The sequence below is a fragment of the Pleurodeles waltl genome, chromosome 8 (assembly GCF_031143425.1).
Source record: "Pleurodeles waltl isolate 20211129_DDA chromosome 8, aPleWal1.hap1.20221129, whole genome shotgun sequence".
Lineage (NCBI taxonomy): Eukaryota > Metazoa > Chordata > Amphibia > Caudata > Salamandridae > Pleurodeles > Pleurodeles waltl.
In genome coordinates this window covers 1,100,883,855-1,100,901,130 of record NC_090447.1, presented here as the reverse complement: position 1 = coordinate 1,100,901,130, position 17,276 = coordinate 1,100,883,855, and positions in this window count along the sequence as shown.

Here is a 17,276-nt window from a genome sequence, read left to right as displayed (position 1 = left end):
ACCTGCCACACTGCATGTGAAGCACTCTGGGCACCAAGCCCCCTTCAGAACCAGTGGAGATTCACATCCACTACCTCAGTCCTTGGCAGGATGAAGCACTCTGGTCACCAAGCCGCTCTAGAACCAGTGGAGATTCACATCCACTACCTCAGTCCTTGGCAGGATAAAGCACTCTGGGCACCAAGCCTCCTCCAGAACCAGTGGCGATTCACATCCACTACCTCAGTCCTTGGCAGGATGAAGCACTCTGGGCACAAAGCCCCCTCCAGAACCAGTGGAGACTGTTATCCACTTGAGAGACTGTGGCTTTGCACTCCACAGGATAAAGCAGTGGGCAAACCACCCACTAGAAAGACTTGAGAGACTGTGGCTTTGCACTCCCCAGGATAAAGCAGTGGGCAAACTACCCACTGGAAAGACTTGAGAGACTGTGGCTTTGCACTCCCCAGGACCAATCAGTGGAGCCCCCTCGTGGAGCAGTGGCGTAGTCCGTTCATCCGGCTGAGATGCCACCCTCCCCCTCCCCCTGAAGTGCCTGTTTAATTTCCATCTGATGCCCCTGCAGTGTTCTCTCCGGACTTGTGTAGTTGGTGTACATATTTGTATATACGGATTTTTGAATTTGGCCTTTCTGATTTTTATTGATTACACTTGTTACAATCATTTCCTTTTATCCTTGCGTTCTTCCAGGGAGTGACGGGGTGTATATGTTATGTTGCTGCATGTATTTGTGTGTATGGTGTTGTGGGTGAGAGTGGGGGGTGTGGGAGTTGCGTGTGTGTGTCACTCTCTTTTCCCTCACCCTTCCCCTGTGTGCTAGGTGCAGTACTCACTGTGATCGTCGCCGGCGTCTTTGCTGATCCTGAGAAAGGAGGAGGTAGACCAGCATGGGCAGGACCTGTAGTTCGGGCTCCATGGTGTCCTGGTTGTTCGTAAAGTGTCGAAAGGTGAGTGGTTTTCGTTCCAAGTCCTGTTTCCACCATGCTTTTGATGGCGTTGGTACTGCCCAGGAAAAGGGTGCGGATAGGCGTGTTGTAATACAGTGGGCGGAACCTTGTGTTCCGCCTGTCTGTTGGCGGTAACCGCCGCAGTGTTTGTTTCTACCGCCGTGGCGGTCGGAGTGTTAAAGTGGCTGTCTATGTTGGCGGTTTCTGCCACGGTCATCATTCCATTTTGTTCTCCGCCTGCGTGTTGGCGGTATTACTGCTGCTTTAACACCGACTACCAGGGTTGTAATGAGGGCCTGAGTGCCTTAGAGAAAAATGATTTGCCGCTTAGCACACAATTTGGATAAGTATATATACCAGAAATATCTATCAGGTTTTGTTTTGTTTCCTACAACATAGTCTGTCTCTCTCTTCTTTCCTCCTCTATATCTTTCTCTAAGCTCTTATCTTTTTTAGCAGATCTTTTTGAATGTCTCTCATACGTTTTCTGCAGACTTCTCCACTTCTTTTACTTGTCTATTTATGAGGAGATCAAATCTAATCTAAAAAGTCTATTTGCTTAGTGAACGCTCAGTCATCTGAAGGCTCACACGTGAATGAAGAGTTCATTGGAATTGATTGGTGACCTGGCATATGAGGAGGAATGGTATTTACAAATTAGATTTGATCTCCTCAAAAATAGACAAGTAAAAGAAGTGAAGAAGTCTGAGGATATATTTAAGGACTCCCATTGTACAAGTCTTGAAGAAGACCCATTGTGGAGCTGGGATTTGGCCCAAGATATAGAGGGGTCAAAACGTCGATGGATATATCATAGTCTGAATTGGTTTCTGCATAGTATCTTTGGAGGATTGAAGCAATTGATTTAGACTCTCTGAGGATTTTGAATGGATTTAATGCAGCAAACAGAAAAGAACCAACCAACTGTTTTTAATGTTTCTTCTATAGGTTTTTGATCCATTGGAATATGTATTATTCTTCTTTCTATCTATCACGAACACTTTTTCTCGCACTACCTGTCCTTTGGTGTGTTGTTTTATCAGCTGGGCTGTCCATATAGGATGAATATATTAAATTGATATTTATGTATAAGTAAATAAATGAATATTCTATTTGTCTGAATAAATAGTTTCTTTGTTTTCACCTATGTTGTTTTATGATATATAAACAATTTGTTTTCCCCCGTTAGAGCTTTGTTGTTTGTAATGATTATCTTCTACCCAGCCCGATCGGGTTTTTGGGTTACACTCTGTGGTTTACTAGCTATCTTAGAAGGTAGACAGGGTGGATAGTAATCTCAGGCTGAGTACCATAAATTTGATTTGAGTGTGACTCAGGTAGTGAGACTCACATTAAAAGTCCAAAAACTATGTGGTCAATTGTGAACAACCCAGGGGGCTAAATGGCCAAACCATTTTTGTTTTACAGCTGTGATACCATACTCCTCTCGATTTTCACTCTCATTTCCCTCTAATTTTCTCTCTCACCCTCATTATTTACGCCATTCTTTTCCTTTCATATTTTTCTCCCTGTTTTCTTTTCCTGCTGAATTGCCTTCTTCCACTCTCTAGTTTCCTGCTCTGCATTTGATCCCTTGTTATTGCTTTTTCCAGTTTCTGCTTAACCCTTTTGTTTTAGTAAAATATGCACCATTTGTCAAACAGATATACCTACGCTTATCATAGAGGCATCAAATTATAAATAGCCATGCATATTAATCTCACACATTACTAAAGAAAAACAGTATTATCTAGAAAATGTGATGATTAGCCCATTTCATTTTAAAATTTATTATCTACTGCTACATTTTCTGTAAATCTTAAATGCTGCCCTTCTATTTATTTGTATTTCATTATCTGTGCTGAAAACCTATTCTCCATTCTGCAATAGTCTTCTACATTTTGGATAAATGACTAAGCACTTATTTGCATAGCACACATTGCAAATTGAAGTACATATTGTTAATGTGTTTGTGAAACTAGAGTAATTTGATGTAGCATTATATAAAATTACCACAAAATTATACAAAAGTATGCAAAATGCAACTTCTGCTTGGAAAATTACCAGAATGGTCAATTCAGGCAAAAATTCAACTTCAAATTGTAATTCTCATATTGATTTCCAGTCACTCATATTGAAACTCTGCTCTTGTGTTTGGATGTGAGGTTTTGTCGATTTGCGGTTTTGTGCTCAAATTTTACCTAAATGGTGCACTTGGGTAACTCTGTCTTACTATGTCTTACTCCATATCTAGGAGGCCATGTAAAGCCATGCAAAGTAGCTTTGTGTGGCCTCATAAATATGGCTGAGAGGCTCCCGCCGCTCGACTGTCAATAAAAGTGATGGTCCTGTGGCGCAAGCCTCTAATAAGAATGCACTTCTGCTTCTTGTTTCGTATTTACAGGCTAGATTTTGCCATATTCTTATTTCTATTGTGCATCCCTTGCTTCTTCCCTACTTTTTCTAATTTCTGCTCACTAAATGGTTCAATATTTCTTCCTCAGTTTACATACCACTCTCTTTTATCATTCATCCAGCTTCATTTTTTTCTCCCAGCACATTTGCTTTCCTCCTATCTTTCCACATTTTCTTTATAAACCACAATAGGACCATTACATTTCTTTATTAATAAAATTTTCAAGTCAGTCAACTGAAAAAAAGGCAAAACATTTTGTCAATCATTTTGAATGTGTGTGTGGCATTGTTGTTTTTTTCTGTTATTAATATGTTCAGCTCCAACCTATTTGCTTGTCTAATTATGTTGCTAACTTCTCCCCCTCTTCTTAACTCTCTAATTGTATAATTGCATTATTATTTGTATCACACATGCATCAATGTCCTTCTGAATTGTGGTGGTAAAATAGGATATAAATGTTGGTAATGGACATTAGTTTTATCGTTTAGAGGATTATAGAAATCTGACACCTCTCTGATTTGTTCGCCTGCAACAGGAGGTTCCTCTGCAGATGCACAAGGAACACAATCCTCTGATAACCCTCTCATATGCATCCACATAGACTGTCAGTTTTATCTTACAGTTGTAGACGTTTGTTTTCATTGGACCTGTATGTGTGACTTACAAACACATGCATTCTTAATATGCTTTCTTTTTCTTCTTTTGTAGGGTGGCTCAGTCCGAATATGTGAAGGACTATAGTTCTGATATATGACACAACTGCTCTCAACTCACATACACAACCACTGTATATTCACTGTGTATTTGATGGCAGAGGTGGAGCGTAGGATCTGATCTATTACTAGCATATAACACCTTTGGACATTCTCAACTCTAGTCATTAGAATTTTGAGTTGAGGTTTGGCTCTTATCTACAATGAATACTTGACATTTGTGAAAATTCTAAAGTCTAGTTACTCCTCTATTGATTATCTTCTCAGGGTTGTACAACTGTGTTAAAATTGTGGTCATTATTTGAGGGTGTGAACACCCTACTTAAGCAAAAACCACAATCCATGTCAGGGTGAACCACAAAAAGTCACTAAATTAACCAGTGCTCAACCCTGTGGTAGCTTGGCACAAAAGCAGTCAGGCTTAACTTAGAGGTAATGTGTTATATATTTATACAGAAAACAAAAAGTAAAAAGTGAAAACACAACAAAAAAAATCATGCACCAATTTAGAAAAATAGAAAACTTTTAATAAATATAAAAACAAAAACAAAAAAAATCTAATTAGCACAACCAGAGATATTGAAGTTTTTGGTAAGTATAGCTTCTGAAAGTGCAAAGTGCCATTAGCGTTTATCTGGTCTTGGTAAACTGGGAAAAGTCACAAGTTCAGGCTTACCGTGATGGAGCACTGACTGGATACAGGGCCCAGGTTAGTTCCCCATAAAAAGTAACCTCTCAAAGTCCGTTACGAAGAGTTGCACTCTCTGTGGAGGTGTTCACAAGGAGCAGGAAGAGGGTTGTGGATGGTCACCGGTGTTGAGCGAAGAGCAAGCCTTGCATCACTGATGGAGCCTGGCATCGGAAGCCACCATGGCTTTCATTGTTGTAGTGAGAAGTGCAGATCTTGCATTGTCAGTTGATGCTTGTGGTCTCTGAAGCACAAAAGGTCAAGTTAGTTGGAGCTTCGTGTCGGTGTTCATCATGGACAGCAGGGTCTCAGTGTGATCGGACACATTTGCTGTCACAAAGAGCCCAAAACTTTAGAATTTCATCTTTCTTTACAGAGGACTGTATACTATCCCCAGCCAAGGGTCCCTCTTTGTCTCACTGTTTGTGAGGGATACACAAAACCAACAGATAATCTATTAACAGTCATGTCCATCCAGGGGCCTGACAGCGGGCACCAACTGGTTAGGGGAGGACAATACTAACTTTGTAAAACTGGCATTTTTAGAATTGTGACTTAAAATCAGACTATACCATTAAAGAGAATGGTAAAATTAAAATTATTTGAGGCCCCAATCAATACCACTATCTGCTTCCAATCAAATGTTAGCACTTTTTAAATGCATAAGGAAATCCAATGGTATTGAATGTGGAAGACAGGCCTTGCAATAGTAAAAAAATAAATACATTGGAGTTTTTCATTACCGATCAAATAAAACTTAGGAACATATGATCTACATTTTAAGTACATTTTAAGTACAAGGCACCTTACCCTATGAACCTTTAGGTCCTGCTTTCAGGGTGATTTATGTGTATTTTAAAGAAAAGATTTAGGCCTGGTAAAAGGTTTATTTTGCCAGGCCAAAATGGCATATTTAAACTGCACTACAAGCCACAGTGGTAGGTCTGAAACATGTTTTGAAAGGATACTTTGTGGGTATCACAATGGGTCCGTCAGGCCCTCCAGTAGCGTTTAATTTACAGGCCCTAGGCACATGCAGTACCTATTACTCTGGACTTCCAAGTGCATCAATTAGTTGCAAGCAGATTTTACCATGCTTTAGGGAGAGAGCATGAGCACTTTAGCACTGGTTAGCGGTAGTAAAGTATGCAGAGTTCTAATGCCAATAAAAAGAGGTTCAGCAAAAGATGGCAAACACCATGGGTGACCCTGTAAAAAAGGGCAAGTTCGACAAACTCCTTATAAATCTTGACAATAGTATTTTCCAAATCAGGATACTCCTTTACAATCCTCAATGAAGTTATGGACCTGCATATATCTACTCAAGTTTTACGAGAAAAGAAAATCTAACACTAGGGGATTTCCAAGATGACATCCTAAAAAAGGATTAAGGCCCTCATTATGAATATGGCGGTCCATTCGGCTCCGCCGGCGGTGGCATTAGAAACCGGCAACAGAGGAGCGGGCCAGACCGCCAAATAATGAACCATACAAAAAACATGCATCCCGTGCACCACCCACCGCCAGGAAAGGAGTCCCGCTGACGAAGGCAAGGTCCACCCACAGGCTGTCGGAAAGGCCCAACCTGCCCATCAAATTATGAAGCACCATTCCGCCGCCAGTTCCGGGGGGGGACCCCCGCCACACAAAGCCAGGTGGAAATGAAACAAATAGAAGGAAAGACTCACCGGAGTTCCACAAAACGTGCAGCGGCAACCATGGACAGAGAGCTGCTGATCATGCCAGCATTGATCCTTGCCATATACCTACACGATCGAGACCGCCGACGAAGATGACGATGGTAAGTACCGCAACCTACGACACAAGGGAGGAAAGGGCACAGTTACATACCCACCCACTCTACAATGCCCACCCAACCCTTCCCAGCAGCACAAGTCATACACCCCACACCAAGAGGTACATACCCTACCAAAGGACACTGCAACTTGACTATAGTACAAACAATAGCCCCACACCCATAAAAATGTAATACAAACACCAGGGTGGAACTGCGTGCAGCCCAAACACAGGCCAAACAGAAACTTTAATTAGTAGCTCACTAAGCTAAACAGTGCCAACAGGGCCAATGAACAGTCCATAAAATTCACATTGTCCTTGGCCACAGCTGGCCACACCTGACTCCCACAAGTGCTGGGTACTCTACTGAACGGGGCACCATATGGGGATCCAGGCACCTCATGGAAGGGGGGGGGGATTTTCGACGGGGTGGGACTTTGTCTTGCTTGAGGAGGTTGGAGGGGGGTGGGCTTCTCCTTTTGAAGGGGTTGGAGCTATATGGCTTGTGTGGAGCTGGATGGCCTAGGCTCAGACGGGGCCTTCTTCTTCACCAGGGAAGGGGCCCCGGAATGGGAAGGCTGGACCGGGGTGGGCAGTGATGTGGAAGGAGTGGAAAGGGCATCAAGTTGGGCACGTTTGGGGACAAGACGGGGTGGGCCAGTGGGTTGGAACAGGTCTGCACGGGAGAGGAAATGTTTTTTGGGAGCAATTGGGGTGGGCGTGGATGAGGACGTGGGAGTGGAGGCAGAGGGAGTTGATGCATGAGGTGTAGGTGTGTGTGTACTGGGTGCAGATGACTGCTCAGTATGCTGTGGTGTGGTGGATGTCTGATGGGTGGGTGTCTTGGTGTGTTTGTGTGTTTTGAGAGGTGGGGGTGGACACAGTGAGAGAAGACAGACAGCTACTGTAGATGTATGTTGGGTGGGTGTCTTCTGCAAGTCTGGTGAGTGTGCTGCATGTGTCAACTACAGTAGAGGTGGTGAGAGCAGGTTTGTTGTAAGGGGTGCATGTATGGCTGGCTGCTATCATGGTGAGTGCAGGAAGAGGAGCAGTAACAGTGAGTGAAAGTGCAGTGCATGAGGGTGTGGATGTAGAGGGGACAGACAGGGAGGCGGAAGAGGTGGGCACACTGGGGGAAGTGGACGTTGTTGTGTGTGCAGGTGTCTGTTGGCTATGTGAATGCTTGTGGTGGATGGTGGGAGGTGTGGTGCTTGTGTTTTGAAGTGTGCTTCTTGTGTGTTGATGTGCCTGTAAGTGTGCTTTTGAAGGGTGAAGGGAGTGGGGTGCTGGAAGGGGTATAGGAGGTTGGGGGGGATTGAATGGCCAGGGAAACTGGCTGTCGTTCAGGAGGAGGCCAGAGCCTGAAAAGATCTCTGTAGGGCAGACACAGCACCATGAATGCCATCCAGATAGGCATTGGTCTGCTGCACCTCTGATGCCAGATCCTGGATGGCATTGACGAAGGTTGTCTGCCCTACAGAGATGGTTCTCAAGAGGTCAATAGCCTCCTCTGTGAGGGCAGCACGGCTGACTGGGGCAGGGGAGGAGGTGCCTGGGGCAAAGGTGACACCCATCTTCTCGGTTGGGACGGGCAGCTCGGTAGGGAGCAGAAGGGAGGGCGGTGATGGTATGGGTGGTGGCGGAAGATCTCACGGTAGTGGTGTGTCCACTAGGGTCCACCACTGCCGGAGGAACCCCATCACAGGAGGTCTCTGAGTCACTACCTCCTGTGGTAGTAGCCTCCCCCATGGAAGTCCCCTCACCCTCCCACCCACTGGTCCCCTGGGCATCCGTTGTCTCTGCCTCAGAGGATCCATGGGCCGCTGCTTCCCCACTTGCCTCCCCACCTCCCTCGCCTGATGTTGATGCTGTACCAAACCAACACAAGAGAACAGGGATGGGGAGACAAAACAGGAGGGGGACTTGTAAATAGCTGAATGCTGATACACAATGGACAGACATACACCCACCCAGCAGACATACCCAACAGGCAGCACCGTGCACTCTGCCCATGGCCATGCCCCTGACTACTGAGCAGAATACTGACCTGCACCCATCCCCTCAAATAGTATGGGAGCTAAGGTAGGTGAAACCTGACAGGGACACCTCTACACCCTTTGGGGAACATACAGTAGATGGACACCAGCCAAATTCCCTGCTCTAAGCAGCATGAGCCCTATCGCACCAACACTCATCCTTCCAGACTGAACTATGGTCTGAGTACTCACCCCCTTGTGACTGCTGTGCAGCCTTCAAGTGCCCATCCAGATCTGGGTACGCCACTGCCAGGATCCGATGCATGAGGGGGGTCAGTGCCCGATGGGCACCCCTTCCACGTTGGGAGGACTTCCCCAGCTGGGCCTCACTGATCTTACGTGCCCAGTGACGCAGGTCCTCCCACCTCTTTCGACAGTGGGTCCTCCGCCAGTTGTAGACCCCCAGGGTCCATACCTCCTTGGCGATGGCATGCCAATGTGCCCTCTTCTGGTGGCGCTGACCTAGTAGGGTGACACAGAAATGGAACACAGAAGTCGGGCACTTGCACAATGGGAACAGTTGGCAGAATGTCAAACATGGGACTGGCAGTACTCTGAGACATGCAGCACAGTGGCATGCAGTATTCCATGCACCATGGCCCATCCTGGCTCACCCGAGCACACATATGTGCAAGCCACTCCATCCATTACTCACAGAGTGCCCCCCAAACCCAGACTCACCTGTACCTCTGGCTGTCCGTAGAGTCTGTCGTACAGGGGCAGGACCCCTTCCACTAGCTTCTCCAGTTCTTCCTGGGTGAAGGCCAGGGCCCTTTTCCCTGCACCACGTGGAACATCCATTGCCAGAGGCAGGCGACAGCAGTTCACAGAGTGGAGTATCTGTCTGCACGAGATCAGGGAGTCAAGTGATCAAACGATGACGAATGGGCGTACGTTCCACGGCAGAATGCACTGTCACCACCGGCAGTGATCATGGTATGCCAGGATTCCCCATTGGCATCCATGTTAGCCAATGAGGGTGCGAATAGCAGTCAACACCGCCGTACGCTGTGACGTCAACTGCTAGCTGTTTTAGGTCACTACCACAATGAAGGGGCAGAACTACAGTGGGCAGACATTTTTCCAGCACCTACGCATCTCGAAATTCATGCTACTCACAGTGCAGGGCCTTCTAGCCACATGAAGCACCTAGGCCTCTATCCATTGCGTATAGTAGCAGTTACTCTGTTCCCTCCTAGTGATGTACATGTACATCTGTCCTGTTGCAGTTATTGTACAGACACTACTCTGAACTATGCACTGCATGTATTTAGCAAATATGCCAATGTATGTGTGCACATCACTCCTTTTTGTAACCCCTCATAGGTACTGACCCTTGTGGCGAGGATATGGGGACCATGGTAGAGCGCCAGATCATTATCACTTACAAACTCACACGTGAAACTATTCAGGACCTATGTGCATTACTGGATCTTGCACTGACTCTCGGAAATCGTAAACAGCATGCCATACCAACTGAGGTGTCGGTGCTCTCCGCACTCTGTTTCCTGGCCAAAGGCTCTTTTCAAGTGACAGTGGGCATGGGGGCTGGTTTCTCACAGCCAATGTTCAACCTGGTACAACATCTGCAGTCCTATGTGCGATTCCCCCAAAAGTGCTGACCTCCCTGCCATCAAGTCTGACTTCCATGCCTTTGCAAACATTCCCCATGTCATAGGTGCCATCAATGGCACCCACATAGCTATCATCCCCCCAAGAGTGAGTGAACAGGTGTACAGAAACAGAAATAACTTTTACTCCATGAACATCCAATTGGTATGTACTGCAGACCAGTACATTTTCCACGTGAATGCCATGCTTCTGGGTTCAGTCCATGATTCATTTGTTTTGAGGAACAATAGTGTGCCACAGAAGATGGAACAACTACAAGAGGACAGAAGCTGGATATTAGGTAAGCTTGCCTGTCACAAACAGACACATTGCAGAAAAACAGTCTGTCTGACTAAGGGACATTACAATGACGGCTCTCTATTTACCCTTTTTCTAGGTGATACTGGCTATCCAAACTTGTGTTGGCTCCTGACATCAGTGAGGAATCCCAGTACTGATGCAGAGAGGAAATACAATGAGGCCCATGGACGTACTAGGAGGGTGATAGAGCATAATATAAGTCTCCTGAAGGCTAGATTCCGGTGTCTACATATCTCTTGGGGTTCCCTGGTCTATGGGCCTGATAATGTGTGTAGAATAGTGTAGGAGGCTGGACTGGCTTGTAGTGAGTACCAAGGGGTACTTGCACCTTGCACCAGGCCCAGTTATCCCTGATTAGTGTATAGGGTGTCTAGCAGCTTAGGCTGATAGATAATGGTAGCTTAGCAGAGCAGCTTAGGCTGAACTAGGAGATGTGTGAAGCTACTACAGTACCACCTAGTGTCATATGCACAATATCATAAGAAAACACAATACACAGTTATACTAAAAATAAAGGTACTTTATTTTTATGACAATATGCCAAAGTATCTTAGAGTGTACCCTCAGTGAGAGGATAGGAAATATACACAAGATATATATACACAATAGCAAAAATATGCAGTATAGTCTTAGAAAACAGTGCACACAATGTATAGTTACAATAGGATGCAATGGGGAAACATAGGGATAGGGGCAACACAAACCATATACTCCAAAAGTGGAATGCGAACCACGAATGGACCCCAAACCTATGTGACCTTGTAGAGGGTCGCTGGGACTATTAGAAAATAGTGAGAGTTAGCAAAATAACCCTCCCCAAGACCCTGAAAAGTGAGTGCAAAGTGCACTAAAGTTCCCCTAAGGACAAAGAAGTCGTGTTAGAGGAATAATGCAGGAAGGACACAAACCAGCAATGCAACAACTGTGGATTTCCAATCTAGGGTACCTGTGGAACAAGGGGACCAAGTCCAAAAGTCACAAGCAAGTCGGAGATGGGCAGATGCCCAGGAAATGCCAGCTGCGGGTGCAAAGAAGCTTCTACTGGACAGAAGAAGCTGAGGTTTCTGCAAGAACGAAAAGGGCTAGAGACTTCCCCTTTGGTGGACGGATCCCTCTCGCCTTGGAAAGTCGTGCAGAAGTGTTTTCCCGCTGAAAGGATGCCAACAAGCCTTGCTAGTCACAAATCATGCGTTTGGCGTTTTTGGATGCTGCTGGGGCCCAGGAGGAACCAGGAGGTCGTAAATTGGACCTGAAGAGAGAAGGGACGTCGAGCAAGACAAAGAGCCCTCACTGAAGCAGGTAGCACCCGAAGAAGTGCCAGAAACAGGCACTACAAGGATGCGTGAAACAGTGCTCGCCGAAGTTGCACAAAGGAGTCCCACGTCGCCGGAGACCAACTTAGAAAGTCGTGCAATGCAGGTTAGAGTGCCGTGGACCCAGGCTTGGCTGTGCACAAAGGATTTCCGCCGGAAGTGCACAGGGGCCGGAGTAGCTGCAAAAGTCACGGTTCCCAGCAATGCAGCCCAGCGAGGTGAGGCAAGGACTTACCTCCACCAAACTTGGACTGAAGAGTCACTGGACTGTGGGGGTCACTTGGACAGAGTCGCTGGATTCGAGGGACCTCGCTCGTCGTGCTGAGAGGAGACCCAAGGGACCGGTAATGTAGCTTTATGGTGCCTGCGGTTGCAGGGGGAAGATTCCGTCGACCCACTGGAGATTTCTTCGGAGCTTCTGGTGCAGAGAGGAGGCAGACTACCCCCACAGCATGCACAAGCAGGAAAACAGTCGAGAAGGCGGCCGGATCAGCGTTACAGAGTTGCAGTAGTCGTCTTTGCTACTATGTTGCAGGTTTGCAGGCTTCCAGCGCGGTCAGCAGTCGATTCCTTATCAGAAGGTGAAGAGAGAGATGCAGAGGAACTCGGATGAGCTCTTGCATTCGTTATCTGAAGTTTCCCCAGAGACAGAGACCCTAAATAGCCAGAAAAGAGGGTTTGGCTACCTAGGAGAGAAGATAGGCTAGCAACACCTGAAGGAGCCTATCACAAGGAGTCTCTGACGTCACCTGGTGGCACTGGCCACTCAGAGCAGTCCAGTGTGCCAGCAGCACCTCTGTTTCCAAGATGGCAGAGGTCTGGAGCACACTGGAGGAGCTCTGGACACCTCCCAGGGGAGGTGCAGGTCAGGGGAGTGGTCACTCCCCTTTCCTTTGTCCAGTTTCGCGCCAGAGCAGGGCTAAGGGGTCCCCTGAACCGGTGTAGACTGGCTTATGCAGAATTGGGCACCTCTGTGCCCAACAAAGCATTTCCAGAGGCTGGGGGAGGCTACTCCTCCCCTTCCTTCACACCATTTTCCAAAGGGAGAGGGTGTCACACTCTCTCTCAGAGGAAGTTCTTTGTTCTGCCATCCTGGGCCAGGCCTGGCTGGACCCCAGGAGGGCAGCTGCCTGTCTGAGGGGTTGGCAGCAGCAGCAGCTGCAGTGAAACTCCAGGAAGGGCAGTTTGGCAGTACCAGGGTCTGTGCTACAGACCACTGGGATCATGGGATTGTGCCAACTATGCCAGGATGGCATAGAGGGGGCAATTCCATGATCATAGACATGTTACATGGCCATATTCGGAGTTACCATTGTGAAGCTACATATAGGTAGTGACCTATATGTAGTGCACGCGTGTAATGGTGTCCCCGCACTCACAAAGTTCAGGGAATTGGCTCTGAACAATGTGGGGGCACCTTGGCTAGTGCCAGGGTGCCCTCACACTAAGTAACTTTGCACCTAACCTTTACCAGGTAAAGGTTAGACATATAGGTGACTTATAAGTTACTTAAGTGCAGTGTAAAATGGCTGTGAAATAACGTGGACGTTATTTCACTCAGGCTGCAGTGGCAGGCCTGTGTAAGAATTGTCAGAGCTCCCTATGGGTGGCAAAAGAAATGCTGCAGCCCATAGGGATCTCCTGGAACCCCAATACCCTGGGTACCTCAGTACCATATACTAGGGAATTATAAGGGTGTTCCAGTAAGCCAATGTAAATTGGTAAAAATAGTCACTAGCCTGTCAGTGACAATTTGGAAAGAAATGAGAGAGCATAACCACTGAGGTTCTGGTTAGCAGAGCCTCAGTGAGACAGTTAGTCACTACACAGGTAACACATTCAGGCACACTTATGAGCACTGGGGCCCTGGGTTACCAGGGTCCCAGTGACACATACAACTAAAACAACATATATACAGTGAAAAATGGGGGTAACATGCCAGGCAAGATGGTACTTTCCTACACAACCCCCCCCCCAAACGAAGGACAATAAGACTAGCCATGACCTGATGAGTCTTCATTGTCTAAGTGGAAATATCTGGAGAGTCCATCTGCATTGGAGTGGCTACTCCCAGGTCTATGTTCCACTGTATAGTCCATTCCCTGTAAGGATATGGACCACCTCAACAATTTAGGATTTTCACCTTTCATTTGTTTTAGCCAAAGTAGAGGTTTGTGGTCTGTCTGAACAATGAAGTGAGTGCCAAACAGGTATGGCCTCAACTTCTTCAGAGCCCAGACCACAGCAAAGGCCTCCCTCTCAATGGCAGACCAACGCTTTTCTCTAGGGGTCAACCTTCTACTAATAAAAGCAACAGGTTGATCCTGGCCCTCAGAATTAAGTTGTGATAGGACTGCCCCTACTCCTAATTCAGATGCATCAGTTTGGACATAGACTTTTTTAGAGTAACAAGGGCTTTTCAGGACAGGTGCAGAGCACATGGCCTGCTTCAGCTCCTCAAAAGCTTTCTGACAGTTTGCTGTCCATAATACCTTTTTAGGCATTTTCTTGGATGTGAGGTCATTAAGAGGGGCTGCAATGGAGCCATAGTTCTTAATGAACCTCCTGTAATACCCAGGGAGGCCTAGGAAGGCTCTCACCTGAGTCTGAGTGGTAGGGGGAACCCAATCAATAATAGTTTGGATTTTCCCCTGAAGTGGTGCAATCTGTTCCCCACCAACAAGGTGTCCCAGATAAACCACCTTACCCTGCCCTATCTGGCACTTTGAAGCCTTGATAGTGAGGCCTGCCTTTTGCAGGGCCTCCAAAACTTTCCATAGGTGGACCAGGTGATCATCCCAGCTGGAGCTAAAGACAGCTATATCATCCAAATATGCTGCACTGAAAGCTTCCAGCCCTTGCAGGACTGTGTTCACCAACCTCTGAAAAGTGGCAGGTGCATTTTTCAAACCAAAAGGCATTACAGTAAACTGGTAATGTCCTCCAATGGTAGAAAATGCAGTCTTAGGTTTAGCATCTTCTGACAATTTGATCTGACAATACCCTGCAGTCAAATCAAAAGTGCTTAGATACTTGGCAGATGCCAGTGTATCTATGAGTTCATCTGCCCTGGGTATAGGGTGAGCATCAGTTTTGGTTACCAAGTTGAGACCTCTATAGTCTACACAAAACCGCATTTCCTTCTTTCCATCTTTGGAATGGAGTTTTGGTACCAGTACCACAGGAGAAGCCCATGGACTGTCAGAGTGCTCAACCACTCCTAGTTCTAACATTTTCTGGACCTCTTGCTTTATGCAGTCCCTGACATGGTCAGGCTGCCTATAGATCTTACTTTTGACAGGTAAACTGTCTCCAGTATCTATAGTGTGCTCACACCAAGAAGTGGTACCTGGCACAGTAGAGAAGAGTTCAGAGAATTGATCTAGGAGATTTATGCAATTATCTTTCTGCTCAGCAGTAAGACAATCAGCCAAAACGACACCTTCCACAAGAGCATCTTGATCTGTGGAAGAGAAGAGATCAGGTAGAGGATCACTGTCTTCTTCCTGTCCCTCATCAGTTGCCATGAGCAGGGTGAGATCAGCCCTGTAATAGTAGGGTTTCAGGCGGTTGACATGGAGCACCCTAAGGGGACTCCTGGCAGTGCCTAAGTCAACTAAATAGGTGACTTCTCCCTTCTTTTCAACAATTGTGTGGGGACCACTCCATTTATCTTGGAGTGCTCTTGGGGCCACAGGCTCCAAGACCCACACTTTCTGCCCTGGTTGGTACTGAACCAAAACAGCCTTCTGATCATGCCATTGCTTCTGGAGCTCTTGGCTGGCCTGAAGGTTTTTACTGGCCTTTTTCATGTACTCAGCCATCCTTGATTTGAGGCCAAGTACATAATCCACAATATCCTGCTTAGGAGCTTTTAAAGGTTGTTCCCAACCCTCCTTTACAAGTGTGAGTGGACCCCTAACAGGGTGTCCAAAAAGAAGTTCAAAGGGGCTGAAGCCCACTCCTTTCTGGGGTACCTCCCTGTAGGCAAAAAGGAGGCATGGTAGAAGGATATCCCATCTCCTGCGGAGTTTTTCAGGGAGACCCATAATCATGCCTTTGAGAGTTTTATTAAATCTCTCCACCAGTCCATTTGTTTGTAGATGATAGGGTGTTGTGAACTTGTACGTTACACCACACTCCTTCCACATGGCCTTTAAGTATGCAGACATGAAATTGCTTCCCCTATCTGATACCACTTCCTTTGGGAAGCCCACCCTGGAAAATACTCCCAGGAGGGCCTTTGCCACTGCAGGTGCTGTAGTGGTCCTTAAAGGAATAGCTTCAGGATATCTTGTGGCATGGTCCACTACCACCAAGATAAACCTATTGCCTGAAACAGTAGGAGTGTCAAGGGGGCCAACTATGTCAACCCCTACCCTTTCAAAGGGAACCCCAACCACAGGCAGTGGGATAAGGGGTGCCTTTCGGGGGCCACCTGTCTTGCCACTGGCTTGACAGGTTTCACAGGACTTACAAAATTCCTTTGTGTCCTCAGACATCCTAGGCCAATGAAACAATGGAACCAATCTGTCCCAAGTTTTCATTTGACCCAAGTGTCCAGCTAGGGGAATGTCATGTGCCAGGGTTAGGAGGAACTTTCTGTACTCCTGAGGAATCACTAATCTCCTGGCAGCTCCAGGTTTAGGATCCCTATGCTCAGTGTACAAGAGGTTGTCCTCCCAGTAAACTCTGTGAGAGTCACTGACATCCCCATTAGCCTGTTTGACAGCTTGCTGTCTGAGACCCTCTAATGTGGGACAGGTTTGCTGTGCCACACTCAGCTCCTCTCTGGCAGGCCCCCCTTCACCCAAAAGCTCAGCAGTGTCTGCTTCCAGCTCCTCTGGTGTAGGTTCTGCACAGGGAGGGAATTCTTCTTCCTCAGAAGTTGAATCCACTGTAGAGGGAGGGATAGTAGGAAGTGGTTTGCTTCTACCAGCCCTAGCTTTAGGGAGCACTTGGTCCATTGTTCCAGGATCCAAGCTTCCCTGTCCTTTTTGCTTTTTGGCCTGAGCCCTTGTCAAAGCAAAAATATGCCCTGGGATGCCCAGCATTGCTGCATGGGCCTCCAACTCCACATCTGACCAAGCTGATGTCTCCAAATCATTCCCTAATAGACAGTCTACAGGTAAATCTGAAGCTACCACAACTTTCTTTGGACCAGTAACCCCCCCCCCCAGTTGAGATTTACAACAGCCATGGGGTGGCTAAGTGTGTTGTTGTGAGCATCGGTTACTTGGTACTGGTGACCAAGTAGGTGTTGTTCAGGGTGGACCAGTTTCTCTATGACCATAGTCACACTGGCACCAGTGTCCCTGTAGGCCTGAACCTCAACACCATTTATTAGGGGTAGCTGCTTGTACTTATCCATATTAAGGGGACAAGCAACTAAGGTGGCTAAATCAATAGCCCCCTCAGAGACTAACACAGCCTC